Genomic DNA, 6355 nt, shown 5'->3' with positions numbered 1-6355 from the left:
GCCTTAATTAAAGCTGCTGTTTAATCTGTTTACATTTTTTTGTTCCTTGGTTCCTCTTTTCCACACTCATCTACATGCTAATATAATTTTAAAACGAAAACCTTTCAATTTTTATACACTATATTATACCCAGTGATGTCATCACTTGGTATCTGTGCTTCTCTATCCATTTCAGACAGATCATGGCTGGTGGGGGGGAATGGTACAGCTTCCTGAAAACATTACAGTGCCCTGATTCAGTCATTTTTCTCAAGAGCCCTGATGCAAGTGGAGGGCTAGCTGTTGAAAGGGATTATGCAAATGGGTAGATGTCAGTCTGGAGGAGTGGGCATTTCTAGGCAGATTGCATTTGCACAGACCAACATGTAATGCTGACTCTCCGTGATTGAAAGAATGGAAATTCAATTAATGAAAGGGGAGGGCCAGGGACAATAAAGCCGGCCATACAGAGAGCAAATTTCTTTCCTGCAATCACAGTCAGTGTTGACTGCAATCCCTCCTACTCAGCCATTGTGTTCTCCCGGCAGGGGAGGCTGTCCATGCCGTGATTATTGCTAGCGGTTTTACCAGCCGCTAGTGATTATTGCATGTAAAATCCAGAAGGCTGGTTCTCCCCAAGGTGATCAATCGATCAAACCGTCTATGGCTGGCCTAAGGCTGGGGAAGAAAGAGGTGGAATATGCTGAACGATCTCCAGACAGGAAATCAGCTAGGCTTCGTCTGCAGCTTCTAATGCACAGCCGAGAAGCTCACAGTAGTAAGTATGAGTAACGCCTGGTACACACTATAATTTTTTTTTTGTTCAACCTAGCGGGCAGGAGCTTGCTGTACTAACTATCCAATGTTAGTACAGCGATCTACTCGCTAAGCTATTGTGTTCTGACAGGAGGACCACCTCCAGCCAGAACACACCGGTCAGCGCTGGCAAATCGGATGCCGATCGAATGCTGGTCTTCCAGCATGCCCGTTCAACCGAAGCCGGCTTTTCGGCCGGCTACTGTCGTAAACACAGGAAGAATGTCAGACAGTTTCTGTTGAACCAGCTAAGCCTGGATGATATTCGGCCCATGTGTACCAGGCTTAAGCTTTTTCAGTACAAGAGAGGGGTCTTTACAACTGTGCAAGACTGAAGGAAAGGTTGGAGTTCACTTTGACGCTTTTCCACCACTATCTCCAATGCTTTCCCACCACTAGCTCCAATGCTTTTCCACCATCTCCAATGATTTTCCACCATCTCCAATGCTTTTCCTTCACCATCTCCAATGCTTTTGCACCATCTCCAATGTAGAGTGGGAGAATTATTGTTTTATCTCTGGAGTTTACCCCCTTTTTAATGCATGCCAATATTCTGTTTGCTTTGTTTGCAGCAGCTTGGCATTGCATGCCATTGCTGAGCCTGTCATCTACTAGGACCCCTAGGTCCTTTTCCATCCTAGATTCCCCCAAAGGTTCTCCCCCAGTGAGTAGATTGCATTCATATTTTTGCCGCCCAAATGCATTATTTTAAATTTTTCTACATTAATCCTAATTTGCCATGTAGTTGCCCACCCCAGTAATTTGTTCAGATCTACTTTTGGCTAAGATCAAGTGTAGTATATGTTCTTATCAGTTTCCAGAGGAGGCGCTGTGCAACTCCCGAGACTGGGGAGGGCACATGCAAATCCAATGGACCTGGAAGGGCGGTTCGGCAGTGTCTGGACGCCCATTGAGACGTCAGCGGGGCCGAGTCCGAGCCATCCGGAAGGGTTCTCCTGGTGAAGATGGGTGCTGCATCTGGGTCTTATCCAGAGGGTTGGGTCCCTGGCCTTCTAGCCTAGATTGGGGTAGTTCTAGCTCCAGGCAGTTTTTCAGAAGAGAACGCTAGCTCGCCTATAGCACTGGGGTGGAGCAGTTATTACCTCCCGAATGTAATTAGGTAGGAGTGATGGGAGCGAGGGTTGAGCTTGTTGAGGTCCGGGCTCTCCCCAAGCTTCCAGAACTTCAAGCCTTCCTGCCTGGGGTGGGGGCTGCTGTGGTCTGGGTCATTGGCCAGGTTTGGTTATGAAAGCCTATGGTGTATGTGCCCCTGGCACAAGGGGATGTAGCTCAGTGGTAGAGCGCACGCTTTGCATGTGGAAGGCCCCGGGTTCAATCCCCGGCATCTCCAAGTAAGCCTTACTTATCCTACTCCAAGGGAAGCAGCTGCTACCTCGGCATGTGCACACACACCTGAGAAACATTTGTATGTGCCCCTGGAGTGGCAGTCCAGGGGTGCCTGAAGATCACTGTGAGTGAGGGTCACTTTGATTTAAGGCACCATGGTTACTGCACCATTACACGCTTTTTTTTTGCACCTGCCTCCTGGGCCGGGCCTTTTGGCTGGGACCAGAGAAATTTTTTATTCCTGGCCTGAGGGCCTGGCCATTGTGTTGCACAATGGCCACTTTTTCACCCTCCTCTACTCCCTGCTCCCCACTTTCTTTTTATTTATTTCCTTTGTGTGTCACTTTTTGTATTTTTGTGTTGTACACGTTTTGCACTGTGTGATGAGTAGGGTTGCAGGTCCTCGGGCCTGCCCTGAAAGTCTTGGGAGGGGGTGGACATGGCCTTTTGGCTTGGTTTGCCCTCTCTCATGGGGTCTCCCTTCAGGGGAGCCCCACCGAGTACTTGGGGGGTCTGTTTCGGCAGTCCCTCCAGAGAAAGGGGTCCGTCTGGTTTCGGCCAGATGGACCAAGTGTAAGTACCCTTGTCCCCGTCAGGAGCCCAACGCCCCGGGGTTTTCAGGGCAAGGCCCTCTGATTTTAGAGGGCTTGTGTACCGTAGTACTTTTTTATGTTTCACTCTTTATGTGTGTGCACATTTTTTTGGCATCGGGTGAAGTTTTTGAGTGTGTTTCCCATGCCATGGGCTTTAATTTTATTAATTTGTTTAGATCTTCTGCAAGGTTTCCACATCCCGTGGAGAGGTTATTGCCCTGCTTAGCTTAGTATTGTCCGCAAATACAGAGATCATCTTCTAAAGATGATGCACAAGAAAGCCTGCAAACAGTTTGCTGAAGACAAGCAGACTAAGGACATGGATTACTGGAACCATGTTCTGTGGCCTGATGAGACCAAGAAAAACTTATTTGGTTCAGATGGTGTCCAGCATGTGTGGCGGCAACCGGGTGAGGAGTACAAAGACAAGTGTGTCTTGCCTACAGTCAAGCATGGTGGTGGGAGTATCATGGTCTGGGGCTGCATGAGTGCTGACGGCATGAGGAGCTACAGTTCATTGAGGGAACCATGAATGCCAACATGTACTGTGACATACTGAAGCAGGGCATGATTCCCTCCCTTCGAATACTGGGCCGCAGAGCAGTATTCCAACATGATAACGTCCCCAAACACACCTCCAAGACGACCACTGCCTTGCTAAAGAAGCTGAGGGCAAAAGTGTTGGACTGGCCAAGCATGTCTCCGGACCTAAACCCAATTGAGCATCTGTGGGGCATCCTCAAACGGAAGGTGGAGGAGCGCAAGGTCTCTAACACTTACCAGCTCCATGATGTTGTCATGTAGGAGTAGAAGAGGACTCCAGTGACAACCTGTGAAGCTCTAGTGAACTCCATGCCCAAGAAGGTTAAGGCAGTGCAGGAAAATAATGGTGGCCACACAAAATAATGACACTTTGGGCCCAATTTTCACTTAGGGGTGTACTCACTTTTGTTGCCAGCGGTTTAGACATTAATGGCCGTATGTTGAGTTATTTTGAGGGGACAGCAAATTTACACTGTTATACAAGCTGTACACTTACTACTTTACATTGTAGCAAAGCGTAATTTCTTCAGTGTTGTCACATGAAAAGGTATAATAAAATATTTACAAAAATGTGAGGGGTGTACTCACTTTTGTGAGATACTGTATGAGCCATCTGCTCATCGGGAAACTCCTGGTAGTCCCTATGGCCAGTACATGCTTGATAGCAGTTTTGTACAAAGCACATTTTGTAATACGTATCTGGCTCAAATATATTTACATTTTCCAAAGCATAGTTTCACAATGTGCTACTTCTTGAGCTCATAAATAACAAGCAATTGTAAGCGAACTGAAATTAATTGTTGGGCAATAATGGTCATTGCAAAGTAGGTTCCATAGTATTTGTAGGTTAATGACCAGAAATGGTGACACCATCTCCTGAGTTATGATCTCACTAAAATAAAACACCCATTAATCACAATGTCTACTTACCTGTAATTAGGACCAACCCAAGTAGAGAATAAAATGTAACTTGAAAAATGATGCTCCCTCACTATACGTGGTAAGTTTTATTTTCTCATGCTGACTTGTACCTTTACTAAGAGAACTGGAGACATGATAAGGTAGAAGTATGGTCATTTGGGTGTGTTCGTAAATTTTCCACTAGGCTCTAAACAGTCACATGCATTTATTGCCATAGAGTAGAGGAAAATTATAAACATCTATTTCAATTAAAAGTCAAGGATAAGGTCAGATGCAAACAAGACACATGATTATTTAAAGAGAAACTGTCATATTGCCTATGCAGGACAGTCATATTTTCTTAAGTTTAGTTTAGGAAAAAATTTCTTTTAAGAATTATACCTAGGTGGAAGCAGCATCAGTCCGATGCTACATCTGTCCCCCTGCCGGCTCCAAGACTGAGCTGATCACTCGGTTCTCAATTTTCTGTGAGCAGAGAGCTGTTGACTGTCAGTTACCGGCTCTCTGCTCTGCCCACTCCCTCACCCCCACAACAGGAGTGGGAGGTGCTGGTTTAGGCCGAGAGGCCAAGCCAAGTGTCGGTCCAGGCATTTGGGTGGATCCCGGCCATATGGTCATGATCTTTTCCCATTCTGAATCAGCTCAAGCAGGCTTCAGCCCACTGGTCACAGGAGTGCAGAACTAACTGCTCTCCTGTGATCCACACAAGAAGTACAAACGGGCTTTGGCTGTACTTCTCTTTTCTAAACCATTATACTCACCTTACCAGCAGTCATGTGACATTGCTCAGGTCTAGCAATTGGCTGCTAGACCTGATAATCGTCTTTGTACTAGTTATCGGGGATTGCTGCAGGAAGGAAGGAGCAGCATGGGGGCACTAGTAAGGGAAGTATGAGGGGATTGGACACTTGGTGAAGACCTGCATGGGCAAAGTGAAAGTGTCTCTGTAATGTTGCATAGTAATTGTGTCTGTCATGCTGACCCACCAGCTTTGGCACTTTGTGGGTCATTGACCTGAAACATGTATACAGACCAGGAGCACTGGATTCAGTCTGACCCTCCTGATCTGCATAGGTGTTCCAGGGCAGTGATTCAGAAAATGTTGAAGCCATTGGATCAGAAAAGCAGCTAGGGAACTAGAATTTTCAAAAAGGAGGTCAGCAATGGCAGACCCCGTATTTATCTTAGCACAGGTTTCCTTTCAACTGAAATCAATGGTAGGCTTGCAAAAAATGTGATATTCATTTTACCTATAGGTAAGCTTTATTATAAGCTTACCTGTAGGTAGAAGTTACAAAGTGGAGTTTACTGCCACTTTAAGGAAACGGTAATTCACTCTATTATACGTAGGGCAATGTAAAATGGCAGAGCTAGCTCTAGGTTGTTTTTTTATAGAGCAGCCAATTGATGCCTGTTTAATTTAGCTTATTATCTTACATCACATTTAAAATGAGTTCCAATTAGAGGATTAGCGGTACATTGCTTTTATTGCTACTTTGTATTATCCCTTTACACCTATAATGACCTGTGCTATTCCTTTTGCTATCCCATCGAACAGTAACTGTACAAAGAGGCTGCTGTAAGCTTCTTATTGCTTCCTCTCTCACAACACTGCTCTCTTAGATAGTAGCTGTGAATACTCTGTGTAAAAATCAGTTCTACATTCTTAAATTCGATGCCTGGATAAAATTACATTTTATCATTCTTTTCCCAACTCATTGGAATTTAGACATGTGCGGTTCGTTTCATTCCAAATAAATATTCGGACAAATTCCGATATATCCAAATATCCGAATTACAGTATAAATGAAGTTTACCGAATGCTCTGAATAATCTGAAATTTGTCTGAATTTCCGAAATTTTAATTGACATTTGAATCAAATTTTACATTGAATCCCATTTGAATTCGAACTGTAAACATATTTCTGAAATCAAAGACTGTGTGTGTGTTATTAGAGTACCATTTTGAAATAATGCTGTTTTTGTTAAGGTGATTTTAAGAGTCATTGTAGTAATTTGATGAAATGTTTCTTTTGTTTGTTCACTGCCACATTCAAATCGAAAAAAAAAAATTGAAAGTTTTTAATTGGACCAATTCAAAATTTATTGATTCGAACGTTTTGAATCGAAAAAAATCTGTAAATTCGAAGAAAATT

At 44.2% G+C, this 6355-nt stretch overlaps 1 non-coding gene across 1 annotated transcript; it reads left to right on the top strand.

The window, feature by feature from the left end:
* The first annotated feature begins 2074 nt into the window (after positions 1-2074).
* Positions 2075-2146, top strand: TRNAA-UGC (transfer RNA alanine (anticodon UGC)). Its single transcript has one exon. It is a non-coding gene; the product is annotated as a tRNA-Ala (tRNA).
* Positions 2147-6355: the final 4209 nt, after the last annotated feature.

Source organism: Aquarana catesbeiana, linkage group LG02 (genome assembly GCF_042186555.1).
Source record: "Aquarana catesbeiana isolate 2022-GZ linkage group LG02, ASM4218655v1, whole genome shotgun sequence".
NCBI lineage: Eukaryota > Metazoa > Chordata > Amphibia > Anura > Ranidae > Aquarana > Aquarana catesbeiana.
This window is presented reverse-complemented; position numbering and strand designations above follow the sequence as displayed.